Raw genomic sequence first — 18,794 nt, 5'->3', positions numbered from 1 at the left:
GTAGAAAAATTGGCATTAAGGAAGGAAAAATTTCTGCATCTGCTTTAAATGGGCAAGCCACTGGTTCGCATTTTGATGTTGCCAGTAATTTGAGATTGCTGCCAAAGTTTAATGAGAATGATGTTGAAACCTCCTTCTGTTTGTTTGAACGTGTGGCCGATTCCAGATCTTGGCCTGATGTGGTAAAAACATTAATGTTACAGTGTGTCTTTACAGGTAAAGCTCAAGAAGCCTATTCTGTGCTCTCTTTGGAGGACTGTAAAGATTAGTGTCGTGAAATCATCTGTCTTAAAGGTTTATGAGTTAGTTCTGAGGCCTATCGTCAGCGTTTTAGGAGCTGGAGAAAGACTGGTAAACAAACACACGTGGACTTTGCACAGGATTTGGACACATTTCAGTCGCTGCTCTTCATCTGGGGTAAAAACACTCGATAAACTGTGTGATTAGTAGCTCTAGAACAATTTAAACAATCTGTGCCTGATTAGACTGCCACCTATATTAATGAGCACAAAGTCACCTGTCCTAATGAGGCTGCAGTGTTGACCGATGAATGTGTGTTTACAAACAAGCGCCTCTTTGGTGAGCGACGTAGCCAGGATAAATATCAGAAAACAGGTCATTTTCCCCAAAATTGGATCAGCCACCCATTGGGAAAGGTGATCCAATATGTGTAATTATTGCCATCAAAAGGGTCACTGGAATGTGAAATCAGCTGGTTTGGCTTCAACTATTCATACTCCCATTTTTGGAGATGATGAAAATCTGTCAGCTCCATTTCAAATGGAAGTTAAACACGTAGAATCCACTGAAACTGATGAGGGTTCTGCCCCCGTCATGTCTGATGGATTTGTCAGGCTAAGTGGAGGTGACAAAAAGGTTCCAGTCAAAATACTGAGGGACTCGGGAGCTTTACGCACATTTGTGAGGCAGGCAATTTTGTGCTTTTTTTTCCCATGTTCAGATACAGGGGGCTGAACTCCGGTCAGAGGGATGGGTTTGGACACTCTTTGTGCCTGTACATAAAATGTTCCTGTCATGTGATCTGGAACAGAGGGAGGTTGAAGTTGGTGTTCGCCCTCAACTGCCAGTGGAAGGAGTTGGCATCATTCTGGGAAATGACAGTTTTCTGGCAGGACATCGGATATGGCCAGATGATGTCGAATTTGATATCCTGCAGCTTTCTGAGGTGTCAAACCAACAAAGTAAGACAGCTGTTGCTTCCTTGTCATCTCAAGAAGTCCCTGAAACCGAGCAAGCAGTTTTAGCAGCTTCTACTGCGGAAACAAAGGGTGAATCGGAACCAGCAAAATGTGGTTGCAGATGCACTGTCACGTGCCCTTTTGATTTAAGATCTCCATTTAGAGAAAATGTTTCACTGGTGGTTGGTAAATAACGGATTAGACAGGTGTTCAGTAAATGAAGTTGAATATTTTTATTTTTTTTGCAGGGTCAGAGGTGGGACATCTTGTGGAGGGGGATGTGACGGCATCAGTGATGTAGAGACTGGAGCCATGAACCTTTGAAAACGTAGAGTTTATGCAAAATGTAGGTTCGACTACCTTTTGCGGTTCCAAGTAGGGTAGAGTGAGAATAGTTGAGATAGTTGAGAAATAGAACTTTGCCTGTTATTTTCTATATTTTAACCTTGCGGTAATTCAGTACAGTAGAACAACAGTAAGATAAATATATTGTGTATACATGCAAAATATGCAGAATTAATAAATATTTAGATGTGAAAAAAGATGTATTATAAGTAGTATATGTGCAAGTGTTGAGTGTACAGCTATATTTGGCCTAGCAGTTGTAAGAAAAACATCTGGAGATATTTTTTTGAAATACCGGTATTTTTGATCTGAGCCTAAAATTGAAATATAAAAAAACAGGCATTTTTTCATTTTTGTGTTTTACTGAAATAGACGTTAGTGAGTTAAATGTGTCTTTTAGTTCCTGAATGTATTCAGTGTGTCTGTGTGTTGCTGAGTCATTGTCAGCTCTTTGACCTGCTTCATTTGTTGTTGTGTTGATGTCTGAGTGTGTTCAGGTGGAGCTGGAGCCGTGGAGGAGATCACTGCTCCTCATGCTGTTAGTTTGACCTAAACTCACATTTGTCACCATGAAAACACAAACTTGTCTGCGTCCTGAATGTCTGTTGGATATTTGTGTTGACGTGTAAACAAAGAAATGTTGTTGTTGTGTTGTTGTGAAAAAGGGTCTATGAGCTTTAATCAAACAGATTATGAGTCGTCATTAACTGATTGTGTAGATGAAGTGAACAGGCCTGAAAAATCTAGCGTATCCGGTTGGGAGAGCAGGAAGATGAGTGAATGCCAGCTGCCTCGTTACGTCCGCCGCCTTGCTTCCTCTTATATCAGGTGGCTCTGGTCGTCAGCTTATCACAGGCCAGGCTGGAACTCATCCACCAATCGGCTACCGACTATGGAACACACCTATTTACATAGGGGATAGAATACACACACACACACACACACACACACACACCAGGTCCAACCCACACTACCATACACTTCTCACAAACATAATGACTCCAGTCATAACAGGTCCAAATGTTTCTGCTGTGGGAAACAACTTTTGCTAGTAGATTGATGAATGAATTGATGCCCTCAGGAGATAGTACAGTCCAGTGGGACGGACTTAGCCTTTAAATTCTGAAGTTTCTGTGTTGAGGCCAGTGGGAAAAGGGCTGCTGTGGAGGCTAAATGTGCTGTTTTTTATTTTGGCAAAAGAAGACTGAATTAGAATAAACTTTTTCATTTTGCATCTTAAAGGACTGCATCTTCATCTTGTCACCTCCGCCAAACTATCCTCACTCTGGTTCAGAGTGGGACAGTGATGATGTCACAGGCCTACAGCAACACAAGACAGCGAGACAACTGTGAGGGACGAGACTACTGTCAGAGACGGGACAACGGTCAGAGGACCGGGATGACTGTCAGGGACGAGACTACTGTGAGGGACGAGACAACTGTCAGGGACGGGACAACTGTGAGGGACGAGACTACTGTCAGGGACGAGACGACTGTGAGGGACGAGACTACTGTCAGAGGACCGGGATGACTGTGAGGGACGAGACAACTGTGAGGGACGGGACAACTGTCAGGGACGGGACAACTGTCAGGGACGAGACTACTGTCAGGGACGGGACAACTGTGAGGGACGAGACTACTGTCAGAGGACCGGGATGACTGTCAGGGACGAGACAACTGTGAGGGACGGGACAACTGTCAGGGACGGGACAACTGTCAGGGACGGGACAACTGTGAGGGACGAGACTACTGTCAGGGACGGGACAACTGTGAGGGACGAGACTACTGTCAGAGGACCGGGATGACTGTCAGGGACGAGACAACTGTGAGGGACGAGACTACTGTCAGGGACGGGACAACTGTGAGGGACGAGACTACTGTCAGAGGACCGGGATGACTGTGAGGGACGGGACAACTGTGAGGGACGGGACAACTGTCAGAGGACCGGGACAACTGTTAGGGACGGGACGACTGTCAGGGACGAGACTACTGTGAGGGACGGGACAACTGTGAGGGACCGGACTACTGTCAGAGACGGGACAACTGTCAGAGGACCGGGATGACTGTGAGGGACGGAACAACTGTGAGGGACGGGACTACTGTTGTCTGGAGTCATCTTTGCAGTTAGCTGGTTGTGGCAGCAGGGACGAGTCAAACAAGGAGAGATCAGGACTCCTGAGTCGGTAAAACGACTCTGGAGTTTCAAACGATTCGTTCAGGACTCACTCACCAACACAGGAAATCTGGCTGGGTGGCAGAATCCTTTAAATCCTGAGTGAATCTGTTGATGAAATCACTGAATACATTTCCATTGGCAGACTTTACCCGTCTGTCCAAAGGCAGATTCAGTCGGAGCTCTGATGTGGACCCTGAAAGAGTTTTAAGGTGGAAACACAGAGCTCAGCTTTCTCTACTTCTACACGCTGAGTCATGAAAATGGAAGGACGAGTCCTGAAAGCAGCTCAGCCTCGGACCAGAGAGGCCTCCAGGTCTGACAGATCTCTGTCACATTCTCATTCAGCTTCTTTTCTGTGGCTTCGTACTGAATAAATATCAGGTTTAATCACATCAACCCATTTTTCTTTTACTGTGGATGATTAAAAACAGGATATTTGACATTCGGGATGGCTGAGATTTAACCCTGATGTGTGTGAGAGCTGTTCAGGACTCAGCAGCTGGTTTCACTGATTTCAGAGAGCTGGACCAGCTGTGAGCTAAAACCAGGGCTGGACAGGAACAAAGTACATTTACTGGAGTACTGCACTTAAGTACCGCTTCTGAGTATCTGTACTTTACTTGGGTATTATTTTGAAGATACTTTTACTTTCTCCTCTACATTTGAAGGACAAATATTGTACTTTTTACTGCACTACATTTCTATTGATGCTCTCGTTACTCGCTACTTTTGTGCTGGTCTAACTTTACTGTTCATTGTTTTTAAATTGTAATTGTTGTTGTAACACACACACCTCTGGGTGTGTTCCAGCTAAGAATATGACCACGATGTATAATCCTCATCCTACCTGGATTATTTGTCCACAACGATCGGCTCATTCCCGGTGTGGGCACCTGAACTACGGAGTTAATTGGTTACAGTGATGGACTGGGCTAATGCAGATACGCCCCCCCCAGGACCTAGGCCGAACCACACCAGACCGGTGACGGCACCCCTCCAGGAACGGACCGAGACCAGACCGGAGACAGGACGCGTCCACAGACTAGACCAGTAAAGCGAACAAGTCACCCACTGAAATGAACTATTTTAGTGAAAGATTATGTAATATTTCAGTATATTTTCTGGTTTTCTTCCTAATTTTAACCACCCCCCTCTCTGCATGTTTTTGCGTTAAGAAGATGCATTTCATTTATTTTATTATTTTACTTTTTTATTTATTTTTTGCCGTTTGAATTACTCGATTTGTGTTATTAGTAAATATTCAAAAGATGAATTAAAATAGCTGACAATTAATGATATAAGTCAAACAGTTCTAAAAGGATAAATGAATCATGTGTTATTAAAAATCATATTTTGTCTGGTAATTCATGAATAATTGGTGACATTTCTGTTTAAAACTAATATTTTTAGTTCATTTCATGCCTTGAAGTGAGAAACTGAGACAGAATCAGATGAAGATCCTGACAACTTGTTTTTTCTGCAGTCTGATCTGCTGTCGGAGAAACAGAGACGATTAAGATGGTGAGTCCAGCTCAGTGATTCAGAGAGACAGAGTTGGAGACGCTGCAGAACCTACCTTGATGACTCCAGATCATCTGTATCACATTCTGAGAACAGATAAGACACACACACACACTCCTCACCTACCTGGGTAGAAGAAGTACAAACTGAGGATGAAGTCATTGAGTGGACATTGATACACAACTGAACTTAGCAGCATGTGGAGCTGGAGAGCTCGACGTTTTATTTTGTGGCAGGTTATTTTGGTCAATAAGAATACAGCCAAGCTGTTAATGTGTATTATTATTTGTGCATATTGAAGTGTCATCTGTTCAAAATGTACCAACACAGAGCTCCACTGTTATTGGTCACATTGTGAACTTTATGCTGTCACAGCGTTCCTCCTCCTGATGATCCTCCCTCTTCTTCCTGCTCTGATCACGTGTCTCCTCAGATCTACAGTCTGAAGGGGGTGGAGACATTTTTACAGCACACAGAAAACTAGTTTCACTTCTGATTGACAGAAACTCAGACAGCCAACACTGAGAGGAGAAATGGAGCAGAAAGGAGTTCAGCTGGACCAGGAAACCTTCTGCTGTTCCATCTGTCTGGATCTACTGAAGGATCCGGTGACGACTTCCTGTGGACACAGCTACTGTATGAACTGTATTAAATCCCACTGGGACGGAGAGGATGAGAAGAAAATCTACAGCTGCCCTCAGTGTAGGAAGGCCTTCATACCGAGGCCTGTTCTAATGAAAAACACCATGTTAGCAGATTTAGTGGAGCAGCTGAAGAAGACTGGACTCCAAGCTGCTCCTGCTGATCACTGCTATGCTGGACCTGAAGATGTGGCCTGTGATTTCTGCACCGGGAGAAAACTGAAAGCTGTCAAGTCCTGTTTAATGTGTTTGGCCTCTTACTGTGACAAACACCTGCAGCCTCATTATGAATCAGCTACATTCAAGAAACACAAGCTGGTGGAGCCCTCTGAGAAGCTCCAGGAGAACATCTGCTCTCGTCATGATGAGGTGATGAAGATGTTCTGCCGTACTGATCAGCAGTGTATCTGTTATCTCTGCTCTGTGGATGAACATAAAGGCCACGACACAGTCTCAGCTGCAGCAGAAAGGACTGAGAGGCAGAGAGAGCTGGAGCTGAGTCGACAACAAATCCAGCAGAGAATCCAGGACAGAGACAAAGATGTGAGCTGCTTCAACAGGAGGTGGAGGCCATCAACGGCTCTGCTGATAAAGCAGTGGAGGACGCTGAGAAGATCTTCACTCAGCTGATCCGTCTCATGGAGAGAAGAAGGTCTGATGTGAAGCAGCAGATCAGATCCCAGCAGGAAACTGAAGTGAGTCGAGTCAAAGAGCTTCAGGAGAAGCTGGAGCAGGAGATCACTGAGCTGAAGAGGAAAGACGCTGAGCTGAAGCTGCTCTCACACACAGAGGATCACAACCAAGTTTCTACACAACTACCCCTCAGTGTCAGCTCTCAGTGAAGCTACAGACTCATCCAGCATCAACATCCGTCCTCTGAGATACTTTGAGGATGTGACAGCAGCTGTGTCAGAGCTCAGAGATCAGCTACAGGACGTTCTGACACAGAAATGGACAAACGTCTCACTGACAGTGACTGAAGTGGATGTTTTACTGTCAGAACCAGAACCAAAGACCAGAACTCAGTTCTTAAGATATTCACAGGAAATCATTCTGGATCCAAACACAGCATACAGACGTTTGTTATTATCTGAGGAAACAGAAAGTTACAGTAATGAGGAGAAGTTCAGTCTTATTCTGATCATCCAGACAGATTCACATACTGGCCTCAGGTCCTGAGCAGAGAGCGTCTGACTCGAACGTTGTTACTGGGAGGTGGAGAGGAGAGGAGGAGGAAGAGTTTATGTAGCAGTCACATACAAGAATATCAGCAGAGCAGGGAGCTCTAAAGAATGTTGGTTTGGACATAATAACAAATCTTGGGCTTTATTCTGTGACCAAAACAGTTTTACATTCTGGTCCAACAACATCCACACTGCAGTCTCAGGTCCTCCGTCCTCCAGAGTCGGAGTGTACCTGGATCACAGAGCAGGTATTCTGTCCTTCTACAGCGTCTCTGAAACCATGACTCTCCTCCACAGAGTCCAGACCACATTCAGTCAGACTCTACATGCTGGACTTGGACTTTACGGGTCTGTTGGAGACACAGCTGAGTTTTGTAAACTGAAATAGACGTCAGTGAGTTAAATGTGTCTTTTAGATCCTGAATGTATTCAGTGTGTCTGTGTTGCTGAGTCGTTGTTCATTTATTTTTTTATTTTTTTTTTTTTGGGAAAGATGGCTAGCTTTGATGTTAAAGCTAATTGCTAAGCTAAAGCTAAATTTAATGTTTTGCTTTGAGAAGATGCATTTCATTTATTTTTTATGCCGTTTGAATTACTAATTTTGTGTTATTGGTCACTGTAATGGTTGATAGTGTCAATAAGGTGTGGTATATTTCAGTTTGATAAAGAAAATGGACTATTATGTGTATGTGGGTTTTTATCTTAAAATACAATAAATAAACATAATCTGAAGAAATTTTATTTTTATTTTTAATTTTGGAAGTTTTGCGAATTCCAAGTGAAAGAGAAAATTGTTTTCCAATTTGAACATTGATTATTTAATAACCATTTACAAAAATCTTCATTAACATCTAGAAGTCACAATTCATTAATTTTTAATTTAAAAGCATCTTAAAAAAGAACAATAAGAAGGTTTCTTGGCTAAATGCATCGGGGATCCTGGCAGCCCATAGATCAGGGGTCGGGCCCCTGATGTGGCTCCGGAGGGCGAGCTCATTTAGAAAAAAGGGAACAATCAATGCCAATTCATTTATTTTATCTTATTTAGTTATTTTTTTCATTGTATAGTTATTTCTTTGGAGATTCAGATGCTCTTGTGACTTTAAAATAACATTTATTTGAATAGCTGAACAGCTTGCACAGAAACAGAAATGGAGCGACATTGAAAGCCTCCCCAAACCTGAAAAACCACAGAGACACTTATGGGAACATGAAAAAGTCCTGTCGATCTTTGGAGCCACATACCTGTGAGAGCAGATTTCATTTCATGGGCTATTATTTTGAAAATATATATTTCTGAACTGATGTCCTGTATTTGTGTTTCATGTTCAGGTTGGCTGTTGGCTGCTGCACGTCACCTGAGGAAAGAATTACGGCACATGACTTAAACTGGCTTTTTTTCTTCGCCCTTATTAATATTATTTTAGGATTTTACAATGAATTAATCAGGCCTGCATTAGTTGAAAAAGTATAATAGCCGGTGTTTTTTAGTTTCTTTCAGAATTTTGGTTTTAATAAATGGAAATGAAAAAAGTCAGGAATTTTCTGTTCATGCTTTATTTTATTTTAACGGTAACACACTCTCATAAAGCATCAGTCTAAAGAAACTACATGTAATAGCTTCAATTAGTGGTCAAATAGGCTTTGTGGCTCTGAGTGGCTTTTAATTTGGTGGGAATGGGTCCAAACGGCTCTTTTAGTGCTAAAGGTTGCAGACCCCTACATAGATGGACATAAAGAAACAGATGCCAATGAACGGCTCCATTTCATGGCAGGCGACCGTGTTGTCAGTGGAGCCGTGGGTTCATAGATCATCCTGAAGTATTCCATGGGAGTCTTCACTTTTGTGGCTTTTGGGAGGAGACCTTTCTATTGTTGGACTGGAAGGATGTTCCTGCACTGTTTCCACTCCAGGTCCTCGGCCTTTTCTGTTGCTTCTGGAAGAGACAAACTTGCTGAGCATTCATAAAAATATACAGAATAGACTTCTGGTCGGAACACCGCCAAAATGGCCTCATGGCGAGAGAGCTCACGTTTGAGCCAGAGTAATTAGGAAAATATCCCCAGGCAAACCAAGTAATTCATTCAGCAAAAAGCGCAGAGAAAGGGGATAAAAAGCGATATCCCCGCTTTGAGCAGTTAACGTCGCCTGAAGACGGAGCGCAGCTACAATTAGCAGCTAACAGGCTAGAGCTAGCAAACAACGCCGAGCAGTGCAAAGAAATGGCCGACTGGGAACTAATTCTGCAAGAGTTAAGAGGGTTTCGCCAAGAAAACAAAGGACAGCTGGAGTCAATAAAAGAAGAAATTGTAAAGGCGAATACCAGACTAGACGAGAAAGCAGAGGAGAGGATGCAAACGTAGAAGATGTCGTCGCGGCTAGGCTAAAGCTGCCACACCAAGATGGAGGACAAGCTGCTGGATTATAAGGAACATAAGGATTTATGGAGTGCCGGAGGGATCCGAGAAGGACTCAGCCACGATGGTCTCATTTGTGGAAGATTTGCTCCGCAAAGGTCTCGAGCTGACGCAGGACATGCCCGACCTGCAGATGGAAAGAGCCCACAGGTCGCTGGGACAGCAGCCGCCTCGCTCCATTATAATCAAATGTCAGAGTTTCAAAACAAAAGAGTCATTGCTACGCAAGGCATGGCAGAAGAAGGGCTTCACCTGGCATGAAAAGCGTATAAACCTGGATCCTCTAATACTCAAGAGAAGAAAAGAATACACGGAGATCCGCAAAGTGCTGAAGGAAAACAGAGTTCAGTTCCAGACCCTCTTCCCAGAACCAGAACCTACGAGACAGGAGGCCTCAGAGGACCTACGGAGGAGAGGCTACACCCAGACAGCCATCACACCTCCGGAGACGCTCATGGAGCAGGTTGCAGCGGCTGAGCTGGAAGAGAGTGGACAGACGAGCAAAGAAGGGTCCAGCCGAACGGGAGCAGAGCTACAAGGAGAAGCTTTGGACCTTCAGAAGACCGACACCACCCCCTCGGGACTTAGACAATTTAACGGCGGAGTGAATGGTGAAATAACCTATAAAGCACTGACTGTAATCAGTGGTGAAAATCCTGTTCCCTTCGAGCCGGGTCGGACTATCAGACCCCTACGTGGGGAGTCACACGGACCGATTGTGTTCTTATTCACGTTGTTCAGCGTGTTCATTGTTTATCCCCTGCCGGTTCACACAGGGAGGGGGAAGGGCACCGGGTTTTTGAATGTGACAGAAGGGGAAATCACACAGATGCAGAACAGGTCTTTAAAATAACATCATTTCATATAAATGGAGTAATCAACCCGGTTAAAAGAAGCAAAATCCTGTCAAAATGAAAGAAAGATAAAATCCAAATCGCTCTGTTACAGGAGACACACCTCAATGACTCCGAACATGCTAAACTGAATAAATCAGGATGTGAACATGTTTACTTTTCTTCACCTGATTGGGGAAGGCGGAGAGGAGTGGTGATTCTGATATCCAGTGCAGTAAATTTTGAACACATAACAGAACATAAGGAGAAGGAGGGTAGATTTGTTATGCTGACAGGGAAAATAGAAGGTACTGTGACTGGTCTCCTTAACGTGTATGTGACTGGTCCTTCTATAAATATATGGCTGATTTAATGGCAACAAAAAGCCAAGGGATTTTAATATGTGGCCGAGACTTTAACATACGATTAAATCCAGAATTGACTCATGAAACGGGAAATCTGGCGCAAAAAACACGAACAGAAGATGAAATACTTGGATGCGTGAAGTGGGATTGTGGACGTATGAAGAGAGATAAACCGAGACGACTCTCGAGACGCTCACCTTTTTACTCACGCATCGACTACTTTCTTATGCTTAAAGGAGGTCTTGTGAAATAGGACCTAGTACCATCTCAGATCACAGTCCCATCTTTATGTCAGTCCATCTGAATGATAACAAGAAAACCACTCTCTGGAGACTGAACTCAAACATTCTGAATAACCCTGTTATTACAGATAAACTGAAAAGTGAAATTAAATTGTATTTAGAAAATAATGATAATGAAGAGGTGACCCCACCCGTTCTCTGGGACGCATTAAAAGCGGTGTTGAGGGGCAAAAGAATAGCCATCTCTTCATATGAGAAGAAAATTAGGGAGCAAAAACTCCAAAAATCAGAAGAGGACTTGAAGAGACTACAGAAAGAACATGCAAAGTCTTTCAAAGAGGATGACAAACACAAGATAAAAGAATGAAAGAAAGAAATAGACGAAATAAAAACTCAGGACATCCAGAAAAAGCTCCTTTTCACAAAGCAACAATACTATGAGACAGGTGGGAAATCACTGAAACTTCTATCATGTAGATTAAGAAAACAACAAGCAGATAGAACTATGTATAAAATAAGAAACTCTGAAACCAACCTAATAGAACCAAGTCCGGAGAAAATACAAGAGTGCTTTCAAAGATACTATAGATTATTATATACACAAGCACAGATAAACAACGACAACGGGACTGATGCTTTTCTGGACCAGGTAAATCAGTGAAGAAAAGATCAGGGGGGAATGGGCCTTCCCTGCTTACAGGACTACTACCACGCAGCCCAGCTGAGGCCTTTGGTTTGCCTGTGCTCACCTACTTACACTGCAGCATGGAAGGAAATAGAAGGAACGATGTTTAAGGGAATTCCAATAACAGCTTTATTAAGTGATAATAAACTACAAGAGGAACAGGACGTCCCAGACGACTCTATATCAAGCAACTTCCTGAAGTCCTGGCAGGAAATAGTCAAAATTTGCAGATTAAAAGACACATCTAGGATTATGAGGTGGTGTGCTTATGACTCAGACTTTATGCCAAATAAAACTGATGGTAAATTTAAGACATGGATCACAAAAGGTTTAACTACATATTATTCATTTGTTCACAAGGGGGCGCTTAAGAGTTTTGAGAGCCGACAGAAAGATCATGGTCTAGGGAAAGATTTTTTTAGGTACCTACAAGTGAGACATTAATATGACAAAAACATTAAAGAGGGGTTAGGAAAAGATGAATCAGGGTTCATGGGTGTATTTTTGTCATGAATTAAGTCCAGATTTGCAACAAAAGTATCTCCAAATTATATAAAGCTATACAACTATCCAAACAAGAGAATACAGAATACATAAAGAGGAAATGGGAAACAGAAATAAGGATAATAATCACACAAGAGAGGTGGGAGAAAATATGTCAGCTACAGTGGATCTCAGCCGGGTCAAACATATGGCGTGAGTTCTGTTGGAAAAGTATAACAAGATTCTTTATCACACCAATCCAAAAACGCCATCAAGGACGCCATCAAGGACGCTTGTTGGAGACTCTGTGGGTCCGATGGAGCCAACCACTTCCACATTTTCTGGGACTGCCAAGTAATAAGACCGTATTGGGAAGAGATCCACAAACAGAAAATATATTTAACGTGAACATCCCAGTGAATTTTTGGGTGATATAATGTTTGAAACATGGAACATTAAAGACAAAAAACTATTGACGATATTGTTGGCAGCTAGGAAGAAATGTGTTACTAGGAAATGGTTAAAAGTGGAACCTCCCATCATCGACGAATGGATCGTTTATGAGATTTATGTTATGGAAAAGATTTCTTTTTCCCTTAAAGTTGAGAAAGATCATTTTTATAAGATCTGGACCAAGTGGACTGAATATGTAAAACCAATCAGATCTGACTTTATCTGACTATATCCATGCTTTGTGTGAATTTACCCTTTTTTCCTTTTTTTTATTTAGATTTTTTATATGGTGTATGTAAGGTGCACTCCCCGGTTCTGTTGTTTTTGTGTTATTGCTTAAAAATTTGGGTCCATAAAGGAAAGCTCCAATAGGGCAATATTATTGACAGAATCACTGAAACTTTGTTGAACTCTGTCTTTGACAATCTGAGTTAATGTATGTGTATAGTGGTATATGTGACGGAGATGAGCCTTTCTGAATAAACAAAGAATGGCTTAGGTGCAGAGTTACTGCAACCAGTCGATGAAACCTGGCAGCCTGTGGCCTATGCCTCCAGAACTATGACGGACACTGAGCAACGATATGCTCAGATAGAGAAAGAGACTCTTCAATTGTAAAAAAAAATCTGAATGATGTGTCTCCTCCAATCCAGCGGCTGATGATGAAGTTGCAAAGATATGACTTTGAGCTTGTTTACACACCACAGTTGTGGCTGATTCACTGTCCAGGGCCTCCTTACCTGACACTGGTGCAAAAGTTCCCTCCACAGCTGATGATGTTGTACACGTGGACACAGTGATGTCATCCCTGCCGGTGTCGGATGTCATGCTGCAGAAGAAACAGGAAACTGGAAAAGGAAAAGACACTACTCTGAAAAGAGTGATGGACAACCTCAAAGACGGCTGGAAGAAGGGCAGCTGTCCACAATATTATCCAGTCAGAGCTGACCTGAGTTTGGTAAATGGCCTTTTGCTCAGACAGAACAGAATGGTGATCCCAAAGTCATGAGGGGCACCTTGGTGTGGAGAAATGTAGGAGAAGAGCCAGAGAGGCAGTGTACTGGCCGGGGATCATTAATGACACTGACAATATGATATCCACATGTGACACGTGCCTTAAACATCACTATAAACAGGCAAAGGAGCCCATGCTGGTCCCAGACGTACCCACAGGACCCTGGCAGAAAGTGGGAACTGACTTATGCCACCTGAATGGAAAAGACTATCCTGTAATCATAGATTATCACTCTAACTTTCCAGAAATCGCCCAGCTTCGTAACACATCAGCTTCTGGAGTAATTACTCACATGAAAAGCTGTTTTTCCAGACATGGCATTCCCTTAGTTGTCATTAGTGACAATGGACCACAGTACAACTGCAGAGAATTCAGGCAGTTTTCACAGGACGATGGGTTTCAGCACATCACGTCCAGTTCATTGCATCCACAAGGAAATGGGAAAGCTGAGAAGGGTGTCCAGATCATTAAGAGACTGTTAAAGAAGTCAAGAGACAGTGGATCTGACCCTCACCTTGCATTGCTGAGCTACCGCGTTGCACCGCTGGCATGTGGCTTCTCCCCAGCTGAGCTCCTCGTGGGTCGCAAGCTGCGTACAACGCTGCCACACATACCACAAGAGACTGACACCAAAAAGCTGGCCGAAAAGCAAAAACAGCTCAAGCAGAAACAAAAAGAGAACTATGACAAAGCAGCCAGGAGGCTGGGGGCTCTGAAAGAACAGTGAGAGTTGAGGATCGAGGCATGTGGGAGAGAAAGGCCACAGTCCTCAAGGATGTGAGCCCCAGGTCATATGAGGTACAAACGGATGATGGACAAGTACTCGGGAGAAACCGCAGGAGTTTACTCAAGACTCAGAGCAGGACTCACAGGAACGGGGTCAGGAGGAGAGCGATGCAGAGAGACTGCTGACACACATGATGTGGGTAATCATACTTTACCAAACAACACTAGTTCAACACCAGTCTTGAGAAGGTCAACAAGGCCAAGTAGGCCACCAGAGAGACTGATTGAACAGGTAGAAGTGTTGGACTGTTCATGGAGGAGTTCTGTTTAACTATTGAGATCTGCCTGTTTGAAGTTAATAAGAAGGTTATTGATATGTTTGGCACTCTTATCTGTTAAAAAAACAACAACTCTAAGGTTATTTGATACCAAGTGTTATCAAAATGAAAATGTTGTTTCTAGTGACTCTGTTACTGGAGGTTAACCAACAATCTTGGAAAGGGAATGTAATGATGTGTGGCACCAGTAGGTGGTGTTTTATTTTGTGGCAGGTTATTTCCGTCAATAAGAATACAGCCAAGCTGTTAATGTGTATTATTGTTTGTGCATATTGAAGTGTCATCTGTTCAAAATGTACCAACACAGAGCTCCACTGTATTGGTCACATTGTGAACTTTATGCTGTCACAGCGTTCCTCCTCCTGATGATCCTCCCTCTTCTTCCTGCTCTGATCACGTGTCTCCTCAGATCTACAGTCTGAAGGGGGTGGAGACATTTTTACAGCAGACAGAAAACTAGTTTCACTTCTGACTAACAGAAACTCAGACGGCCGTCACTGAGAGGAGAAATGGAGCAGAAAGGAGTTCAGCTGGACCAGGAAACCTTCTCCTGTTCCATCTGTCTGGATCTACTGAAGGATCCGGTGGCTATTCCCTGTGGACACAGCTACTGTATGAACTGTATTAAATCCCACTGGGACGGAGAGGATGAGAAGAAAATCTACAGCTGCCCTCAGTGTAGGGAGGCCTTCATACCGAGGCCTGTTCTAATGAAGAACACCATGTTAGCAGTTTTAGTGGAGCAGCTGAAGAAGACTGGACTCCAAGCTGCTCCTGCTGATCACTGCTATGCTGGACCTGAAGATGTGGCCTGTGATTTCTGCACCGGGAGAAAACTGAAAGCTGTCAAGTCCTGTTTAATGTGTTTGGCCTCTTACTGTGACAAACACCTGCAGCCTCATTATGAATCAGCTACATTCAAGAAACACAAGCTGGTGGAGCCTTCTGAGAAGCTCCAGGAGAACATCTGCTCTCGTCATGATGAGGTGATGAAGATGTTCTGCCATACTGATCAGCAGTGTATCTGTTATCTCTGCTCTGTGGATGAACATAAAGGCCACGACACAGTCTCAGCTGCAGCAGAAAGGACTGAGAGGCAGAGAGAGCTGGAGCTGAGTCGACAACAAATCCAGCAGAGAATCCAGGACAGAGACAAAGATGTGAAGCTGCTTCAACAGGAGGTGGAGGCCATCAACGGCTCTGCTGATAAAGCAGTGGAGGACGCTGAGAAGATCTTCACTCAGCTGATCCGTCTCATGGAGAGAAGAAGGTCTGATGTGAAGCAGCAGATCAGATCCCAGCAGGAAACTGAAGTGAGTCGAGTCAAAGAGCTTCAGGAGAAGCTGGAGCAGGAGATCACTGAGCTGAAGAGGAAAGACGCTGAGCTGAAGCTGCTCTCACACACAGAGGATCACACCCAGGTTTCTACACAACTACCCCTCAGTGTCAGCTCTCAGTGAAGCTACAGACTCATCCAGCATCAACATCCGTCCTCTGAGATACTTTGAGGATGTGACAGCAGCTGTGTCAGAGCTCAGAGATCAGCTACAGGACGTTCTGACACAGAAATGGACAAACGTCTCACTGACAGTGACTGAAGAGGATGTTTTACTGTCAGAACCAGAACCAAAGACCAGAACTCAGTTCTTAAGATATTCACAGGAAATCACTCTGGATCCAAACACAGCACACAGACGCCTGTTATTATCTGAAGGAAACAGAAAAGTTACAGTAATGACTTACAATCAGTCTTATTCTGATCATCCAGACAGATTCACTGTGTGGCCTCAGGTCCTGAGCAGAGAGAGTCTGACTGAACGTTGTTACTGGGAGGTGGAGAGGAGAGGAAGAGTTTCTGTAGCAGTCACATACAAGAATACCAGCAGAGCAGGGCTCACTAATGAATGTCTGTTTGGACATAATAACAAATCTTGGGTTTTAATCTGTGACCAAAACAGTTTTAAATTCTGGTCCAACAACATCCAGACTGCAGTCTCAGGTCCTCCGTCCTCCAGAGTCGGAGTGTACCTGGATCACAGAGCAGGTATTCTGTCCTTCTACAGCGTCTCTGAAACCATGACTCTCCTCCACAGAGTCCAGACCACATTCAGTCAGCCTCTACATGCTGGACTTGGACTTTACTGTTTTGATGGAGACACAGCTGCTGAGTTTTGTAAACTGAAATAGACGTCAGTGAGTTAAATGTGTCTTTTAGTTCCTGAATGTATTCAGTGTGTCTGTGTTGCTGAGTCATTGTTTATTTATTTTATTTTTTTTAGAGAAGATCGCTAGCTTTGATGCTAAAGCTAATCGCTAAGCTAAAGCTAAATTTACATGTTTCGCTTTGAGAAGATGCATTTAATTTATTTTTTAAGCCGTTTGAATTACTTATTTTGTGTTATTGGTCACTGCAACGGTTGATAGTGTCATTAAGGTGTGGTATATTTCAGTTTGATAAAGAAATTGTACTATTATGTGTATGTGGGTTTTTATCTTAAAATACACTAAATAAACATAATCTGAAGAAATTTTATTTTTATTTTTAATTTTGGAAGTTTTGGGAATTCCAAGTGAAAGAGAACTTTTTTTTCCAATTTGAACATTGATTATTTAATATCCATTTACAAAAATCTTCATTAACATCTAGAAGTCACAATTCATTCATTTTTAATTTAAAAGCATCTTAAAAAAGAACAATAAGGTTTCTTGGCTAAATGCATCGGGGATCCTGGCAGCCCATAGATCAGGGGTCGGGCCCCTGATGTGGCTCCGGAGGGCGAGCTCATTTAGAAAAAAGGGAACAATTAATGGCCAATTCATTTATTTTATCTTATTTAGTTATTTTTTTCATTGTATAGTTATTTCTTTGGAGATTCAGATGCTCTTTTTCACTGCACTGTTTCCACTCCAGGTCCTCGGCCTTTTCTGTTGCTTCTGGAAGAAACAAACTTGCTGAGCATTGATAAAAACATACAGAATAATTCAATAAAATCTGGTGCCGTATTAGAAATAGCCATCACTGTACTGTCACTTTGGCTGCCGTCATCCTCATCCATGTCACTTTCATCCTCCTCATCAGTTTCCCTTTCTCCTGGCAAGTATTCTTTAAGCTCGCCCTCGTCACTACTTCGTCCTCGGTCATCGTCACTGTGCTCAGCTGGAAGTTTCATTTCTACCCTCTTCCTTAGAGGGGCGTAGAATGAGGCTGAATTCATTCTGTCAATGGATGGAAATGTGGAAATTATAGGAAAATAGAACAGGCAAACTTGTGACGGCCTCATGGCCTAATTTCTGATTGGCTGTCTGGGATCTCATCAGGAGAGATTGTTTATTGTGTCCATATAAAATGTTTTGTAGAGACGACAGACTGGACCGGACCCTCCAGGACCGGTTCTAGTTGGGCCTCTTTAACTGAAGGTATTTTTGAACTATAAACACGTCTGTAGCAGAATAACATCAGTGTATTGTATAATGACAGTAAAGCTACTTTCCTGTATTTACTGAGGTGTCTTTTAATATATACTTTTACTTAAGTAATATTTTGATGAAGCTTTTACTTATATTGGAGTAATATTTGTATCTGTCCTTTTACTCCAGTAGTGAATTTGTGTCCTCTGTCTGCTTCTGGTCACTGTCATGGAAAAGGGGGAACAAACTTAATTGGTGAAGTTAGTTTTTGTCTGTTTGGATATAAAACATATTGACTTTCACAATTGACCTACCGCCAAGCCAATCACAGAGCGTATAGCCATTCCCATACACTCGGACAGTCTCAGATATATAAAGACTTGAATGGACTGAACTGTACAAACTTAAGAAGACATGATCACATGTTCACACTTTTATTACCTTTTTCTGTACACTTTTAAATTTCTGTTAGCTGTAGCTCTTACTGGTTGAGTCCAGTAATCCAATAATCCAGCACTCCCAGTGACACCAGTGTGTCTGATATCAGAGCGGTCCGATGCTGAATACTGAACACACTGATGGTAAAGTGCCACAGTGTCTGATCACCCACACTGTACATGGACACACCTGTTATTCAGGTGTGGTGGCAGGTGTTTAGTGATCAAGTCTGTGATCTACAAAAGTATGACGGGGATCATTTCTTTTCCACCTGACTGAGCAGCACAACCGGACCAACTTGTATACTTAGTGGCTTTTTTGTCT

General features: G+C 42.9%; 2 pseudogenes; both read left to right on the top strand.

The window, feature by feature from the left end:
• The first annotated feature begins 4,713 nt into the window (after positions 1–4,713).
• LOC115044210 (E3 ubiquitin/ISG15 ligase TRIM25-like) lies at positions 4,714–6,673 on the top strand (annotated as a pseudogene).
• Positions 6,674–15,133: 8,460 nt separating this feature from the next.
• LOC115043869 (E3 ubiquitin/ISG15 ligase TRIM25-like) lies at positions 15,134–17,580 on the top strand (annotated as a pseudogene).
• The last annotated feature ends 1,214 nt before the right edge of the window (positions 17,581–18,794 follow it).

This window comes from Echeneis naucrates, chromosome 5, assembly GCF_900963305.1.
Source record: "Echeneis naucrates chromosome 5, fEcheNa1.1, whole genome shotgun sequence".
In the NCBI taxonomy this organism is placed as follows: domain Eukaryota; kingdom Metazoa; phylum Chordata; class Actinopteri; order Carangiformes; family Echeneidae; genus Echeneis; species Echeneis naucrates.
The sequence above is the reverse complement of the archived record's forward strand: the minus strand, read 5'-3'. Positions and strand labels throughout refer to the sequence as shown.